Source organism: Mytilus californianus, unplaced genomic scaffold (genome assembly GCF_021869535.1).
Source record: "Mytilus californianus isolate M0D057914Y unplaced genomic scaffold, xbMytCali1.0.p SCAF_9, whole genome shotgun sequence".
Classification (NCBI taxonomy): Eukaryota; Metazoa; Mollusca; class Bivalvia; order Mytilida; family Mytilidae; genus Mytilus; species Mytilus californianus.
Window position 1 is genome coordinate 27257004 of NW_026262745.1, and position 19456 is coordinate 27276459.

The 19456-nt window shown below is 32.6% G+C and overlaps 1 protein-coding gene across 1 annotated transcript in view; it reads right to left on the minus strand.

Moving 5' to 3' along the window:
• The window catches only part of LOC127716255 (alpha-(1,3)-fucosyltransferase C-like), a 38807-nt gene extending 20645 nt beyond the window's left edge, over positions 1-18162 (minus strand). The window contains exon 1 of the mRNA XM_052222404.1: positions 18112-18162. The gene's annotated coding sequence lies outside the window, so the exon portion shown is untranslated. The remainder of the gene's footprint in view (positions 1-18111) is intronic.
• Positions 18163-19456: the final 1294 nt, after the last annotated feature.

The following is a 19456-nucleotide window of genomic DNA, read 5'->3' on the forward strand; positions in this document are numbered from 1 at the left end:
TTTTCTAAATTTCGTGTTTTTACAGGGTACCACCAGATACCGTATTGTACGGGGAATCTTTAACATGAAAAATAAAATTATTGCGTTCTTTGTAAGTAGTTAAAACAGTACCTATAATATAGTTGATATATTAAATATATCATATAACGAAATCGGAAAGTATTTAAGTGATTTTGTTATAAGTATTTCAGCATTTTAGTAAGAGTAAAATTTTACCCGAAATTTACCCTATTTTCATCGAAAGCAAAATTATTACGTGTATCATCACAATATTTTTTACTCTGATTTAAGCAATAAGACACAGTGCATGTGTGTGCCAAATTGCATGCGTGAAATAAAAATCGTTTTAAAAAAATTAGCAATTAAAAACACAAATTAAGTCAACATTTTGGTATTGATTTAACACGGATTATCTCGTGCCATTAATCATTTTGTTGCTTACACTATTAGGTCATTAACAAGGACAGAGATCACTCAAAACATTTCTCTTTTTTGCTTGTTTGTGTGGTTGATTTATTTGTTGTGAATAGCCAGCTAATTTTGTCACTTTGTTCGAAGAAATCTGTTTTGTGTCTGTTTTTCAAAACTTTAAACTTTTTATTGAATAAATATTTTGTTATAATTGTAGTAAAAGAATCAAATCGGTCGGTTTTGTTTCACACCCGGAATATGGCACATCAAAAGTCTTGTATGATGTTTTCGACCTAAATCCCTCTCGGTCGGAACGACAACAAAAATATACCACCATTCGTGCAACAAAAAAAACCAGATACAACAGACAGCAACCAACGACAACCACTTAATTGCAGGCTCCTGATTTTGGACAGACATATACAGAATTTGGAGGGGTTAAACATGTTTGTGATCCTTCAACCCTCCCCTGACCTGGACAATGGTATAACAACACAGCATAAGAAAAATCTGCTGAAAAACAGTTTGAAATGGCTTGACTTATCAAATCGGCATGAAGCACAAAAACAACTAACATGAAGACAAAAAACATAAAGTACATTTTTTATTCTGAAGAAAGGGATGGGGCTGGCGGCGCGAAAATTTATTTTCACTTTTGTACACATTGATATCCTCAGCTATCCTGCATTTCATGTTAAAGAGTGTTCATTCTCACCCTGTCTTGTGCAAAGTCAATTATTTCAGTTCATACCAGGCCAAGTAATTCATTTTCAAAATCCTCATTCCCTCCCTGTTTTCGAAATCAAATAGGTGTTCCCTTACTGAAACCTAATGAAAGGACGTCATCAATAGTATGAGAAAAGTATGATCATAAACATCATTACCGTAAAAACTAGCTTTTGTTATAAATCAGGCCGTTAGTTCTTTTTTTCAAATGAATTCTTTCATTTTTTCATAACTGGCCTTTTTATAGCCGACCATACGGTATGAGTTTTACACATTGTCGAAGGCCGTACGGTTGCCTATAATTGCTTGCTTCCACATCTCCTAATTTTTATATTATACAACAAGTATTACATAAAATTAACACTATCAATGTTCCATGTAAATGAGGTAAGGTCAGATGAACTCTGCCACAAAATCATGTACACCTTGTAACCATTCCATACACCAAATATATTTAACCCACTACTATGTGAGACTGTACGGACTTTACCACTGAGACTTAACATTGTTCACTGATCCGTGAAATTAGGTCGAGGTCAGGTGAATCATGTCTGACGGTCATGTAGACCTTGCAAGGATACCATATATTAGTAACCAAATATAGTTATCCTAGAACTCATAACAATTGAGACATTCACATGACGAAAAAAGCTATACAGTTTTTTAGAAGTCACTTAACCATGAATATGAGGTCAAGGATAATGATTATATGACGGAAACTTCGTAACACAATGGATTTATATACAAAGTATGAATCATCCAGTTCCTCTGCCCTCTGAAATATAAAGCTATACATATAGTTTACGGTGTTGCCGCCACCACCATCAGATTGTCTTCTGTATGCCTCGCATTCTGCTACTTGCGTCGAATGCGATTTAAAAAAGAACAACTAAAATTAGCTCTCTTACCTAAACCAAGTCGGTGGGGCTTTCAACTTAACAGTAGACAATGAAATTACAACGTTATAGCTACTACTAGCTTCGGCAATTTTTTCTATGTTGTTTCGCTCTTATTAAAATTCTGATCTTTATTAACTCGCGTGCTCTTATATATAAGCTCAAATGAGGATAACGAAATCAGAGATCTGTATTTTAATTAGATTGATGTTGTTTACAAGTGTTTGTAAAATACATCGATGTTGTACAAAACTTTCTTTTTGTAGATAATCTTTAAATTCATGTCAATTGTAGGCCAATTTATGTTCGATAAGTCATGTACATTACAGTTGATATAAGTGTGTAAGATGGAGTGATTAGCCTGCTGTTTCTAATTCTCATTTTGTTTTCAAAACTTGTAACAGAAACCCTCCCCCTTTTTCACCGTTTGCAGTTTGTTTTTTTTATTTCTGTAAAGCAAATATATACTCAGACCTGCTAATTCAATCAATTCTGCGTTAATATTCATCAGTTTTGGAACTAAGTACTATTTGATGTGCTTCCACGTTCACCAAAAGAAAATTGGATATTTACCCAGAAAATCATGACGAACATCTTCTATCAAAAGACGGAAAAAATAATATTTTTGGAGGGCAACTTATAAATGTTAATATCTAAAAAACATCTCTAAAGATCACTTGTATCGAATCTTATGTAAAAATTCCGATTTTGGAACTTTTAAAATGTCAAGGTCACTGTTATTTAACAGCTGAATGAAAATTGTAAATGTGCTCCCTATAAGTACAAATGTCAATCTCGAACCATATTTGGCAATAAAATTATCAAATTAGTCCTAAATATTGAAACTATAGTTATAATCCTTTGAATTATTTGAATTTTTTTTGCTATAAACGCAAATATGTAGGGGTGGCCAGCTGTCTAAACGTGACTCTACGTTTTACTTGAAATTTTAGATTTGACCTTTGACCCAAATTTAAGAAAATCGTGACCACTGTAGACAACGACGACATCAATATCTCGACGAGGCTTGTTCTCCTCTTTCTAATGATATAAAATATAGCCGTGTGTTATTCCGTTAACCCAAATCGATCAAATTTGTTGACTGGGCACCCTACTATATAGAGTGACTGGGGAATAGAAATATGGTCACTTTGGTCCTCTTCCGGCAGTAAAACTCTCGCCAAAGTAGGTCGTCCGCTTGGCTGTGCGAGATGTATTAAGTACGCAGCCACGTCCGATCAGAGTGAGGGATGTTAAATCCGATGCCTCGTGTAGAGAGAGTGCCACGCTCTCTGCCCGTTAAGAACCCTTACAACTCTTTGGGGGGTACGTAGGTGGTCTGTTGCAAGGTTAAATTTCTGTCCCTATCCAATGACCCTCATTTTCCAGTGGTGGTCAAAATTTCTCGACCATCATCCCGGACGGCTTCTATTACAAGACCTACCTATTGTATTTATTATCAATTTGTTCTCGTCCTGAAGATGCATGAAATATTTGCCACTTGACGTTAATTCTTTTGAAATAGTTATTAAAATTCGAACTTTTTATCATATTTATTGTTTCTAAATGAAAACTGATCAGTGTAGACCTACCGGATTTGTAATAACATAAGCAACACGACGGGTGCCACATGTGGAGCTGCAGCTCTTTTCACAAAAAATCTTAAGAGTAAAAATACTCGTAAGTCATACACATTTCAGTATAACTTACGATCAATTTTAATCGTAAGATTTTTTATGAAAAGAGTCGCAGGATCTGCTTACCCTTCCGGAGCACCTGAGATCACCCCCAGTTTTTGGTGGGGTTCGTGTTGCTTAGTCTTTAGTTTTCTATGTTTTGTCATTTGTACTATTATTTGTCTGTTTGTCTTTTTATTTTTGGCCATGGCGTTGTCAGTTTGTTTTCGGTCTATGAGTTTGACTGTCCCTCTGGTATCTTTCGTCCCTCTTCTACACACTTGATTTGATCTGATTTTTTTTTCTTTTTTCTTTTTTTTTTTTGTGAGCAATATCTTTTATTGTAAATCAACTGGAATACATAAATCCTAAGCAGTTCAGGGCAGCTGACAGAGGGGTCCCTGCTTTCATTTAACATATCTCATTTGCCATGGAAAATACAAATGGGTGAAAAAAAAGAGAAAAACTCAATATGATATATATATTAAAAAAACAGCATCTGTTTATAATTAGTTACTGTATTCTTCCCTCGATTCTTTACACTTTGAAATCTTGCATTTACATATAATTTTATCCTTTTATGATATAATTATAAAAATATTTAAACCGTTATGCACTGTAATAGTTATCCCATGAGGACGCGGTGTGTTAGTGTAAGATCAGCCCGACGGCCGGAGGCCAGAGGGTGATCTTACACTGACACATCAAGTCCGAGTGGGATAACTATTTTACATCCCAGCTCTTCTAGACTATATGAAAAAGCGTTTACGCTTCATAACATCTAGTTCAGAATGCCATACAATAATTATAATATACTTTATATATAACTATATAGTATATACCCTTTATGAGCCTCGGATACAATGTTTAAATATGTTAAATTAACCGTCGTCCTGGTGTAGAGGTATGAATAGTGGTTTTATATGCTTGAGGTCTTGAGTTCGATTCCCCGCATAGACACTTGAAATTGAGTGGATTTTTTCTACATGAATTTTGAAAGTTAGTCTTTATTCCGCATAAATATTTCTAAGTTTTATTGTGTGTTCAACATTCCCGCCAAAATGTCACAGAACAAAAGAAAGCATGCAGAACAAAGAAACTCAAGGTAGGGTGATCTGGTAGGGATGATCCGACTTAGATCACCCCTGTTACAAATGTAGAGCAAATGAGTTGGGATGTAAGTTTAAAGTTCAATTCTAGCTCGTGTAATTAAGAAACAACCAATTGTGAAATCTTTTGTTATTTAAATTGTGTTCCCGGTTAAATGCCTGTTAGATATTGACATAGCCAAAACACGTGCTTCAGTCACCAGAATTTTCGATGAAGGGTTATGTAATAGTTATACACTGAGGGATAGGTGTGTCTGGATAAGAAACCCCGACGGCCGGAGGCCGGAGGGGTTTCTTATCCAGACACGCCGTATCCCGAAGTGTATAACTAACTTACACCCGATGCTAAATCCTATATTTGTTTACATGGAATATTAGATTTTACAATTGTCGAAGTTATCGTTTTGCATATTCCCGTTAATTCCATGTGCTAATATGGATCAGCAGGTCAAGGTTGGTCGTATCGTGCATTCGTATTATAAAAAAATACACCATGATCCTTGCACGCAGTTGTCAATATGGACGGGTATAAGACGGACGACCTTTTGAGTCAGGCGTTGGATTTGGCAGAAGTGACTGAAGATAACGCAATATTTATAACCCACAGTACTTACATGTATCAGTTTAATGAAGGTTTCACATGTTACGGTTTTATCAAAAAAAGCCCCCCTTCTTCTCTACATTACACAAACATTCATACTGAGGTATAGGTGTGTTTGGATTAGAAACCTGCCAACCGGACATAATATTATATTAGAGGGGTTCCTCATAGAAGATCAAACGAAGAAGAATTGATGATATTATATCCATTTAAGGCCTTCTTTCACTTTAAAGATTCAATCCAAACCATCAGGATCTACTCTCAATTAACCATAGTAAATAACCTTACACCCTAAAGCTTTCCCCTAACCTAACCCACCTTCATTTTAAAGGCCGCGATGTACTGTGTAGACTAACCTACTTCTGTCATTATTTTTTGATAATAAAATGCGTAAATACATTCTTTGATTAATTTACGAACAGGCTGACAGATTTGTTTCTCTAATTCCATCTTCACCGTCGGATGTAGAACTGTTGGATTCTATTTTAGTCAAAGTGTTGGGTACCCCCTTACCGGTGCTGAATCGCAGGAACTTGAGGAAGAATCCAAACAAATAAGCTGAACGTTTTAATCACATACTGTTAGTAAAGAGAAATCAAGCTTCTCAATGATCAAAATTAGTGTCTGTCAAACTGCTATATATCCAATGAAATTATTCCTGTAAATTGTGTGGTTCAAATTTCTTGAAATTTTTATATTTTTGTCAACAGGTCAAATTAAATATTTTGTATTTTTTTATGAAAATTAAACGAGCAAAATCTATTTTAGTCAAAGTGTTGGGTACCCCCTTAATAGGTTCGTACATGTACGGTTGTACTGACATCGCTAGGGTTACCTCGGGAATGTCTTCCTGTTCACGTTCATCGTCTGAGAGTCGAGATTCCACAGTTGTATGATAATTTCAGAGAATGCAGTATATAAAAAAGACTGGACATTTGTAAGGTGAAAAATAACAAAGAAATAACTTCAGTTGGAAAAAGATATATTGGTATTGTGATGTTATAAATATAGCTTTGGTATTAAAACCTAAGAAATACTTTTACTTCTTTTGAGTCATTAATTTAAATACCCGATTAATGGTTACCAAGAATAAAGAAAATACATGAATTTTTAGCAAGTTAAGTAAGAATAATAAGAAAACAAGTTCCTGTCAGTAAGTACTGGAATATATGGGATATTATCACCAATATCGGAGACTGAAATCAAAATAGAAATATAGATTCTTACACTACTTCGAGTGTGGAACGCTATTATACCACTCGAGACAGTTAATCTTCATATTTTAAACGTGAGGCTTGCCGAGCTTTTTAAATATCAAAATGTAAATTTAAAACTATCTTCCTTTTTCAATGATCTGCAAAAAGATATGTTCTTTATATTTGACGTATCGGGCATGGCCGCCTTTTTCGTGACGCCATAAAAGGAAATTCAGAGGAAAGCAAGAAAATTTGACGTCAAAATTGAATTTTGACTAATGAAGAACTGAGATCAAACGAACCACACGTGAATTGTTAGAACAACCAACTGGAAGAGGAGTTTTTACATCGGCTAAAAAATATGACAAAACCGTTGGTGTCAAAAAGGTTGAAATGCAAATCTTTCTTAAGGCCATTTCCGTGATGTGGTTGTTTTGTATACAGACTTCTGTAACTGAATGTTTCGGGTTACGTTGAATTTGTATTCATTTGGAGGACACATGTGAATCAAGAACTACTCACCGTTAAGGAACACCTGCGTTCATTCGATGTGTTTGGTAGGATTTCGTGTTGCGAAGTCTTTCGTTTTCTATGTAGTGTTTTGTGCAATTTTTTTGAGGGAAAACTCTACAGTTATACTAAATGTATAATTTCGAGTTAAAAAAAAAATACGTCTTACGAAAGATATTTTATACCTGTTTTCGCAATATTTGATTTAATGGCATCTATTTTGTACTGACTGTACGGAATCATTGTGAATTTTATGCAATTTACCAAAACTGATAATCTAGCTTGGTATGTTGTTTATTTTGTAAATGGAAGCTTAACATTTACAACAATACATTTGGTGCTTTGTAAAGCTATTCAACGATAACTAAAAATCCATAGACCGAAAACTTTGACTTTCAAATGGAGACGGTCAATGGTTGTTGTTTCATGTATTTGCGCATTGATATTTGCAATCCGCTTCCGTTTTCCTATGAAGTGAATGATTTCTCTCATGGCCGGAAGGTAATTAAACTCGTCCAACAAAATTTAAATATGATTCAAAAACCGCGTCTTTATTTGTGTTTCTTGAGCATTTCTCGGTTATTGCACTTGATATAAAAAATGGCTGTACTTTACACGGATACTTTTGGGCTCTGTCATTAAAACAGGCTGTTATTCGCTTAACAAGAAATTTAAGCCGATCTGTTAATGTAAATACTGAGCATCATTTTGAAAACGAGGTATTATGTATATCTATCCATTCAAATTCTGAATTAAAGGTAACATAAATAAACCCTGATTCGATATATAAACACATTACACACTCAAGTGCTTCTACCGGACTCGACAAGAATGCAGAACCCGACATTTACCAAACATCGTCTTAGGATAAAAAAGTTATAATTTGCTGAAATTCTGAAAAATAGATACATCAACATCAAATGATGGTTAATATACAGAAACACACTACAAAAACGAAATGGTAAAGTAAAACACAAATTTTCACTCATATTCCTGATGGTAACTATTATGTTTCTTATCTGTTTTGCACCAGTAGCTACAATGTTTACGATAACAGGACTGAATCATGAGTTTTGGGAATCATTGTCAATCACAATGTGTGGAAAGTAGTTCTGTATTTCTGTCAATTTTATATATTATAGATTACATTGCCAATCCCTTCATCTATGAATTTATGGATACCGAGTTCAGAAGTGTCGCCAGAACCGTATGTTCTCACTGCCGCCGGAAGACCGTACTTGATTGATTCTTTTGTAATTGCATATGCATTTTGTATCTCTAGATAATTACTATATTTCGAATTTAATTTCTTTTACTGAGTGGTTAAATGCAACTTTATTGTTAACCGTAAGACATGACGGCAATACACTTGAAGAATCTGGAGAACATTCTCTTACTAATCCATTTCGAAGAAAACACTAGATAGTTTAAATTTTGACATTTATCAGTTGAATTATCCAAGGAGAATAAAAATTTGTATACTTTTTATTCTAAAGTATTCGGAAGTGCTTGTATCCATACGGTTAACGTCTATATAAAGGCCCATGCATGATTTACATTGGTGAACAGACAGTGACATTGCGAATTGCCAATATAAACCTAGTTTAGATTTCTCTGACGTCTGTGTATTGTCCTTACTTAAGATTTCTCTGACGTCAGTCTATTCTTTCTTCTCACTTTAGATCATTCTTGAGAATCCATTTTTGATTAAAGTTAAAAATCATTCTTACTCATAATATCTTAGCTGCCGACCTCTCAAAGCGAATTCTACCAAATTGCATTGATGCACAACATTCGCGCGTTTTTTTCAAACACAATCATATGCCGAAGAATGTGCATTTCACCATTAGACTACGCCAGCTAGCATATTGTTAACTACAAACATATATAAGTAAACTTATTTATCCTACTGAACTGACTTTAAATAAACTAATACTAACAATGAACACTGTCCTTTCCTGGATCTTGATATCTTTATCTTTAACGGAAAGCTTAATACTAAAATTTACGATAAAAGAGATGATTTTCATTTCCTATTGTTAATTATCAATTTTTAGATGGTGACGTTCCCTTGGCACCATCTTATGGTGTTTATATATCTCAACTTGTTCGATTCGCTCGTGTATTTATTTGATTTTTACGAAAGAAATATCTTTATTACTGAAAAACTATTACACCAGGGTTTTCGATATCACAAACTTGTCAAAACATTTACTAAATTTTGTCAGCGGTACAAGGACAAATATTCGTGAATATAAATCAACGTGCAGACATTTTATACGTTCAGGTATTTCACATCCCATCTTTTATGGTAATATTCTGTACAAAGCACAACAATGTCGTCTTTCACCTCGATAGCTAACAATCCCTATAAACAGACTTATTCAGAAGGGATATAGTTACGATACTGTTGTCAGGGCATTTAAGATGGCATTTTTGGGACTTAATATTGATTCACTAATAGGGTCCTTGCATCGGAAATAAACACATTTATTCTAAAACCAGTTGTTGGCATGATACGTGTTATGTTCTTCTCTTATATTTTATGATGATATGATACTAAACCCCTAACGGGAGGATTGTGCTTGACTTTCATATTATGAAGACATAATCTTTCAATCAGTTTAATTGAGGTTTGGATCTGGATTGTCAGTATGTTAATTTATGTTGATTATTGTCATGTTGCTTAGTTTCTTGTTACCTATTCTAACATAGGACTCGGACGTCTTTAAGCTGTGCGTATTGCTGTGTGTTTGATTATTCCACATTGGCTAGAAGTATAGGGGGAGGGATGAGATCTCACAAAACATGTTTAACTCCGCCGCATATTTGCGCCTGTCCCAAGTCAGGAACCTCTGGCCTTTGTTAGTCTTGTATGTTTTTTAAATTTTGCTTCATTTATATGTTTCGGAGTTTAGTGTGACGTCCATTTTTGCGGAACTAGTATACATTATTATTTAGGAGCCAGCTGAAGGCCGCCTCCGGGTGAGGGATTTTCTCAAGGTGTTGAAGACCAATTGGTGGCCTTAAGCTGTGTTTTGCTCTTTGATCGGGTTGTTGTCTCTTTGACGCATTCCCCGTTTCCATTCTCAATTTTATTATAAAGTAGTACGAATATATAAAAGGTCCTGTATATTATGTTTTGACGAGGAAAAAGTATAGAAATATTTATCTAAACGCAGTGATAGGTGAAATTGTTTGATTATATCGTACATTCTTAATGATACGTTGATAAAAACATACGCGAATGTTTGATTCGCATGCAAGTTTTAAAAACGGTTTGCGTTTCAATAGCAGACTGAATTTACGTCGCTTATAGTTTGACAGGAATTTCTTGTCAAGTTCTCTTCGTATGATCGCTTCGTGTATTTTCTCGGTTATGAGTCTTTTGTTTGCATTTACTTTACATGGACTTGAGCAATCTATAAATGAAAAAAGACAAAAAGTATGTTGCTCTTCGAGATGTCTTTCGGTATTTTTTTTGTTGAGTTGCTGTCTCATAGACGTATATATCCGCACCTCTTTGTACTCACACTCTGAATATCTGCCTCTTTTTGTGAACAAACTAACATTTCAACTGTTTTCTAATTTTTGTTTTAAAAGAAAAGAGACCACGTAAGGACATTGAACAGTATCTGTAATTTAAGACATATTCAAGAAATTCAATATAGGATCTGACCAAAGCTTTGATATCCGTTGTTGTTATGCGTTTGGTCAGAAAGACACATGATCAATGAAACTGGTTCGAATCTTTCACATCTCCTTCTTTTGGCGATTATGTGAAAGGAAATAGGCTCATTGGAAATGTGTCAGGAAGTCTCGCTCCCTAAATTGCTTAGTGCACACATATGACTACAAGTCGCGTGATCAGAAACACCCGTAGTAGGAGACCATCTTAGGATATCGTTTTGTGCATGCGTGAATAGAAAAAAGTCCAAACTTCCGACTAGAAGTGTGTTTTTGCAGGTCAGCACTTTGGTAAATGTTTGATACCAGTAAAATATTTTTCCCGATTTATATGGGAATAAGTAAAATGTGTTTTAGTTGTCTCCATATGGAAAAACAAATGCAATTAAATGTTTCATTATATACACGTTTGTTTTGAGTTATCTTTGTTTTGAGTAGAAATGCAGTTAGATGCCAAATAGACATACTTTTCAATTGAGGTTCTGCAAAATGATCACCAACATTTCAACTGACTTTCATTTTTCGGAAAATGACGGTAACAAACATAATGTTTTTGCTACCTCTTTATTAGCAGAACCATCTAACATGAAAGTTCAAACTATGTACTGGCTTCCGAAGCTGCACAAATCACCTTTCAAAAAATGATTTATTTCGTTTTCAAGCAGTTGTTCCACTTCTAAACTGTCTAGTACATTTGGTACAATCAAAAACCGGGTAATAAATTTTTTTAGATAAAGTCTACGAAAAATGTGAAAGTATTATTTTGTTTAACATTTATAAATTCTTTATTGCACTCCTTGCTGTTTTAACAAAGTACTTAATGCACAGCATTCCATCAAGTATCCCTGTTACACACATTTATTACTGAATATCCTGGGAGAATATACAGTAAAACTTATTTTATTTTATACATAGTCATTCAAATACAGTTCTAATTTTTTTCTATAATTACTTAATAAATAATCATAATACCGTACAACATGTTACACATGCTGTGTCGTAAAATTTACGAAGAATTATTGTTTGTTCTGACGTTTTCAATATTTTCAATAATATAATCTGTTACGATCTATTGAACATGCGAATATGTGAATGTGAGACAGCTGTTTCTGATACCTTTTGTTACTTTATACCTTTGGATTTATTTGAATACAATTTTGTTTGGAAATGTTGGATAATAATAAAAAATTGTAAGTTGTATTTAAAAATATTTGTTTCTTATAAGCTCTTGTCGTGAAACTTCATTTACAAATTTGACCTAACTTTAACTACCCGTGATCTTTATATTTGTAAACATTACAATTATACTTATACTCATATGTATGTTCTTACAGTTTCACAACAAAAAACAAATCAATATACATATAAATGTTAATAACATTGTAAAAAAGCTGTGTTAATATCTATAAACATGTATCGAAATATATTAACTAAATGTTTGTCTATAATACCCCCCTTTTTCTTAACCAAATTAATTTCATGCTACACTAACATACATACATACATAACTTACATACCTACATACATGCATACATACATACATACACACATACATATGCATACATTCATACATACAAATACAATTACATACATACACACATACACATATAAAGATGCATGCATCCACATACATGTATATGTGCATACATACACACATATACAGATACATGCATACACTTACATACATACATAACTTACATACATAGATGCATGCATACATACATACACACAAACATATGCATACATTTATACATACAATTACATACATTCACACATACACATACACAGATGCATGCATTCACATACATGTACATGTGAATACATACACATATATACATACATGTACACTTACTGATACTTTTAAAACGTTGACAATTACACAAATATTAACATATTAATACATGCATTCTGCTTTTCAAGAAACTGTTTTTCCAAAATTTAATTTTATCTTATTTCAAGATCTGTAACACCTTTGTTAACATTCTGTTTATTTCCATATTTGCCGTACAATATAATTCAACTGTACTTTTGATTTCATATTAGAAAATTTTCATTATACCTATTTAGTTTTTTTTTTTTTTTTTTTTTGCCTTTTTATTGGATATATAATTTGATTCATAAACTGAGAAACAAACATTAAACTTAGTAAGTGATTAAGTCCAAAATAAGCGTCATCATGAATCTTGTATCCTATTACTAGAGAATGGAGGCGTATTACATGCTTGTCAATACCTAGTTTTTGAAATACATATTTCATTGATTTCCAAAAGGTTGTGTTATATGAACATGTGAGGAAAAATCATTGTAGTTATCTTGTTCATCACAATATGAACAAAAGCTATGTTCTGAAATTTTCCATTGAAACAACAGCTCTATATTTGGCAAGATAAAGTGCATTAATTTCCACCTTTTTGCCAAACTTATTGAGGTATAATTTAGGCAACACAGACCAGTTAGTATTTTCTTATTGTATTATTCTTTTAATCCATTTTATATGTATTGACATTATGCAAGACTCTAACTCGATCATTTTTAAGCCCCTTCAACAATTAATATTGACCTCTTTATTGTATCTTCCATTCCATACGAATCTATAAATTATATTGTTTATAATTTGCAACTTATCTTTAGTAATAATACTGTTAGTAGCAACATAGGTTAACTTTGGTAGCAGAAGAGCTTTTACAATTAAATTTTTTCCGAGCAATGTTAAATTTCTTTTTGACCATCTATCTACAAGCTTTGTTGTTTTATCCAAGACTTTTTCTATGTTTAATGTTTGACATTCCTTACTATCATAACCAAAATAAATACCAGGACTTTTGACTGGTTTATTTGTCCAATTGATATGTTCATATATATCTTTACGGCTTTTAAATCTCCCTACCCATTTCTCTTCTGTTTTATTCCTATTAATTTCAGCCCTGATTGACTTCCAAATGTCGCAATTATAATGAGAGGCAGACTTATATCTTTACGAGACTACAGCAATAATGTTGTGTCATCTGTTATTGACAAATTTTTTTAATTACAAGATTGTCCAACTAATTTTATTGTTATTCTCTTTAGCTCTTTATTATTTCGCAATCTTCTTGCCATTAATCCTACTGTTATAACAAACAGTAGAGCAGAAATCGTACATCCTTTGCGTATTTCACTATATATTTTAAATGGACTTGAGACCCACCTATTATTCAAAATACACCCTTGAATATCGTTATACATAGTTTCAACCCATCTGATAAATCCACATTTAAATCCAAACTTTTTGAGAGTTTCCATTATAAAAATCCATTCTAAAGAATCAAAAGCCTTACTCAAATCTAGAAATAGTACTGCTCCTTCTATATTAAATTTCTCTGAATAATTATCTATGTCTTGAATTTGTCTTATGTTAAAGCCAAAATATCTATTTTTTTACATAACCAGTTAGGTATGAGTTTGACTGTCCCTCTGGGATCTTTCGTTCCTCTTTTAGGTCTAGGCTAACACATAAGCCAGCAGTTTTGTATCAATATTCAGTAATGTAATAAGACGGTAATTATTTAATAAAAGCGGGTGATTAGTTTTAAATATTAAAGAAATTCTCCTTTTTTTGTGGATTGGTAAGTTCTTTTTTCTGATAATTATTATTGAATACTTTGACCATAATATTTTTTTTAATAATTCCAAAATTGCCTATAAAATTCCACTGTCAGACCATCCAAGCCAGGGGATTTATTTAACTTCATTATAAAAATTGCTTCTGTACATTCATTCTCAGTCACACCCCCTTCACATTGGTCATTTTCTGATCCATCTAGCTGTTTTGATAGTTCTGGTTCTGTTATATACATCTTAACATCATTATCACAGGGATTAGTTGATTCATAAAGTTTTTTTTATAGTACTTTACTTCCAAGTCTAAAATTTATTTTGATATTTGGTCGCCAAACCATTTTCATCATATAGTTCAGTTTTTTTTTCAGAACTTTTTCCGTTTGACGACTCTTTTCTTGTCCTAAAAAGTATGCACTATTTTTTCGCCCTCTTTAAACCATTTTACCTGTGACCTTACTTTTTTTACCTTTAATCTTGTCTTTATACAAATTATCTAACTTATTTTCAACATTCTCTATTTCTTTTTGTAGTTTTTTATTTGTGTCAGTGCTATTATCTATTTCATTATTTAGATAATTCAGCTTTGCTTCCAGAACATTTATTTCATCTTTCTTTAATTTAGATCTTCTTTAACTATAGTCTAAACTTGCATCCCTTACTTCTTTTTTCAAATTATCCCAAATAATCCCCAAATCATCACAATTGGTTAATTCTTTTTCGTATTTAGATATTAGTTTTTTAATAACATAAACATGTTCTTCATTGTTCACGATACTAGCATTGAACTTCCAAAAACCCCGCCCTTTATTTCCTCTTTCAGTATTTAATTTTAGTGACACTGCATATATTACATTCAATATACCTTTAGCAGTGAGATATACTCTAAATTTTATATATTTCCCATTACCCTTTACGGTTCGGTGCGTTAAAACATTGTCTGAATACGACACTAATGTATGATTTATGTCGCTTCTCCAGATGCCTCCATTATAATTACACATGACACACTTAAAAGTTTTTTACAAGGCAGTCCAAAATAAAAGAGGAAAATCCAGGAATGTCCTCTTTGCGGACAGAAATATGCAAAATTCATGAATTTATCAAAAAATACCAAATGCATCAACTGTTTTCTAATTTTTGCAAACGGTTTTTGATAACTTCAGTGGTTAGAAAAATTTCTTCTCTGTTAGAAACAACAAAATTAGAAACTTGCGTAAAACTATGAGAATATTGCATTACATAAATTTCCTCTCTCGAACTTTAGAAGAAGTACATAGAGAGGTTAGTTAAATGGAAGAAATTTCTATTATTCGATACAAAATAAAATCATTGCAGCACTAAGTTCATTAGAAGAAATTTCGTTTATCAGACTTATGCCTAGAATATAATACTTATGGCAGTTAGTTCGTTGGAAGAAATTTCTTCTATCAAACGTAATATGAATTACTTCGAGCTGATCGCTCGTTTCAAGAAATTTCTTCTTTAGGATTTAAACCTAAAATGAAATATTTAATCAGAGCCGTTAGTTCGTTGGAAGAAATTTCTTTATCAAACCTACATCTAGATCTAAAATGAAACACATGTAGCTGTTCGTTCGTTGGAAGAAATTTCTTTATCAAACCTGACCTAAAATGAAATACTTGTGGCAGTTAGTAAGTTGGAAGATTTCTTCTATCACATTCAGATCTAAAATGAAAAACATGTAGCTGTTAGAAAAGTTGGAAGAAATTTCGTCAAACAAACTATCAGACTTAGACCTAAAATATAAAATCTTAATTAAAATATTGGGAGCACTTAGTTCGTTGGAAACATTCCTAGCCTAAAAAAAGTTGGATCATTGGTAGAAATTCTATTAATTATGAAGCAAATAACGTGACTGTGAGTAACACAATAATACTCAGAAACTGGTCTAATGTTCCTGTATGGCAATGTATCTTGAAATCACATGAATTTACCTGACATTTTGGTATCAAACAGTATAAAGAAGTGTAGCTGAACATAATTAGGTATGGAATTGTTTTGTCCTATTTTGGGGAAGGGTATTTTCGGATCACACAACTTTAAACTTATATTTAAAAATATGTTTGACAAACAAATAATTCATTTAAAAAGGCATCCCACATTTGCACAGATAGAATGAGAATGATCGGTGCGTTCGAGGAATATGTCCACTTTACATTTTCTAATTTAAAAAACAATGTTCAAAAGAATATATAACTGCATTACCTGTTCTCAGAGTCACTTAAAATGTTCCAGCGTTGAGATACAATATTATTATGAGAAATTAAATGATACATGAACGCATTCTGATTAATCGATTTAAGAAATGACAGTTGTATACAGAAATTGAACATTTGTTAAAAACATCGAATGAGCATGTCTATTTACACGTTTAAAATCACTGTACATGTACATTACATAATGTCCGTAATCACAAAGGTTGTTCGACAACTTGAATTGTGTTTAAATTTACGGAATTTTCCACCTGCTATACTTTGTAGAGGCAAAAATGAATATCCAATCTTCACAAAATCCCTATGACCCGACCCCTCCCCCTAAAAACAAATGTTCGTCCCCTAATTTCAAAGGACATTCCAAATGATAAATTGTCTTGCAGGCATTCGCACCGTATATAACAACGTTTTACTTATCATTGTCATGTATTGGCTGATTTTACCAACTTTACCGACTACGGAAGAGTAGCTAGTTTCCTTCTTGAACTTTAGGCTCAACAGTATATCACACGTGCTTCAATAAGTATAATGTCCATTTCCCTGTACAGATAATATTATTTGATGAGTTTTTTCCTCGACATTTTGGATTTTTATTAATAGCAACATCGCTTGAACGTTTTTTAATGTTAGATGAAGAAAACTAACCAATGCAAGATAATAAAAAAAAAAATAAAAAAAGTATCTTTAACTCATAAGTTTGCGACGTAATTCATTCAAGAAGAACGCGTAATAGCTGTTAGTAGACGTGACTTATTTTTTTTCTCGATTGTGACATCATCGAATGAGACTTATCAACGATTTTGCATTTACCATGAGCAACACAACGGATGCCACATAAAGAGCAGGATATGTGTATCCTCACGGAGCTTCTGAGATTATCCCTGTTTTTGTGCGGTTCGTATTGTCAAATTTTTAGTTTTCTACGTACAGTAGGGTTTTGTAGAATGTCGTATTTGGTTTAACGAAATGGTTTTGTCGATTTCTTTTCAACTAATGTATTTTTATTTTTCATCTAGTATCTTCCGCCGTTTCTTTAATATGTGTATGATATTAAACTTCCCGATATAAGAGTATGTAGTCTCATTAAAAAAATTAAGAAGGTCTGACATAAATAATGAAATCATAGGATTTCGATTTAAATCAACCCATTCGTACTCCTCTTATGCTACTTTAGTAATTTTCTTTTGATTATTTCATTTTTTTCAATCATTATGCATACGTGCTAAAGGCATTGAAAGTGTAAAAAAATGTGACATTGATTATACGTTAATGAAACTACATAAAACATGTAAAACTTAATTAAAAGCCACATACATGATATCCGCACGAAATTTATTTTTACAGATTTAATTTCGTTCTTATTATTCCTTACACATTTATCTTTTGAGTTCTTGAATCAACCATGGTATTAACTCTCATATCATATTTTAATTATTAACAACTAAATAAGTAAATGATGACTTACTGGAAATGAATATAATAGAGTTGTCAGGCATGAAAAGATCCATCAATCTTTACAGTCACCAACTAATGTCAGGAGTTTGAACAGCTTGTGATCCAATATATATTATATACGTTATATAATCTTCAATCCTTCGTCGCATTGTAATATGATTATTAAATATTTATTGGTACTAGTGTAATAATTCTACATATTAAATGAATGGAATTGAACTTGGGTCACTAATTGAAACAGTCATGTCTGTTTATTATAACTACTGAAGTTCCAAATAAGCGGTAGCTTACCATTCCATAATTTCGATTAAAGAACAACTAAATACTTGTTTAATATGTAAAACGGGTGAAATCTGACAAAACCCTTGATTCCTATTCGAATTAATGTTGGAATATTGTGGATATTCATATCACATTTCGAAAATAACTCAGAAACTAATAAAAGGGTTAACACAACATTCATTTCAGGGAATGAAAATTTCAGGAACAAACAAAGCGTTGTGTGATCGTACCAGCCGAAAAAGCAACCAACAATGTGGTTAGAGGTATTAGATAAAGGTGAATACTACATTAAAGTTCTTATGATTGAAACTATCGATGTTACTACATTCAGGGCAGTCCGCTACACAGAGAGTGACACAACAATCATGCCAATACCACGTCTCAACTGGAGGCCTCCTTTCTAATCATCTGAAGGTCCTTAATATGTATTTGGTTAACTAAAGTACACAACAAATCCTTCAAATATCGTTTTATCTCGACATCAAGTAAGTGTTCTACTACTTCTCTTTCAGTGCTTGTAACTAGTTCCTTTACTTAAATTCAAGAACTTGTTATCAGAAGTTATGCAATATAGCATATAAAAATAATATAAATAATTATTTTTTAGTGCAAAAAACTCGTTTGATGCTTATAGATTACGTGCTTTTGATGGTTCTATAAATTCAGTTGACAGTTATGACTATTCAACACCCAACACAACACTTCTTCTGGAATGGAAAGGTAATTATGCTAGACATATTTCTAGAACTGTGATGAGATGATTAAACTGTAAATGTTCTATGTGACAACATTAATGGATGTTACGGAAGTTTATCTTTAGGTCGTAGGTTTCCCTTTAGGCACCAATTGCACTCCTTTAAAAAGAAGACTTGTTCCTGAATCAAATTTTATAGCAAAAATCAGTAAAGATCCGATTAACTCCATTAAGGTGATTAATTCAATAACACTTACCGTTAACTTGATGATTTTTTTGCTCTAAATAATAAGGAATTCTATAATTGTACTGCAAAAATTCATCGTATAAACTTATTTGAATAAATCTAACATTAGAGCAACAGCAATAATTTTCCTTT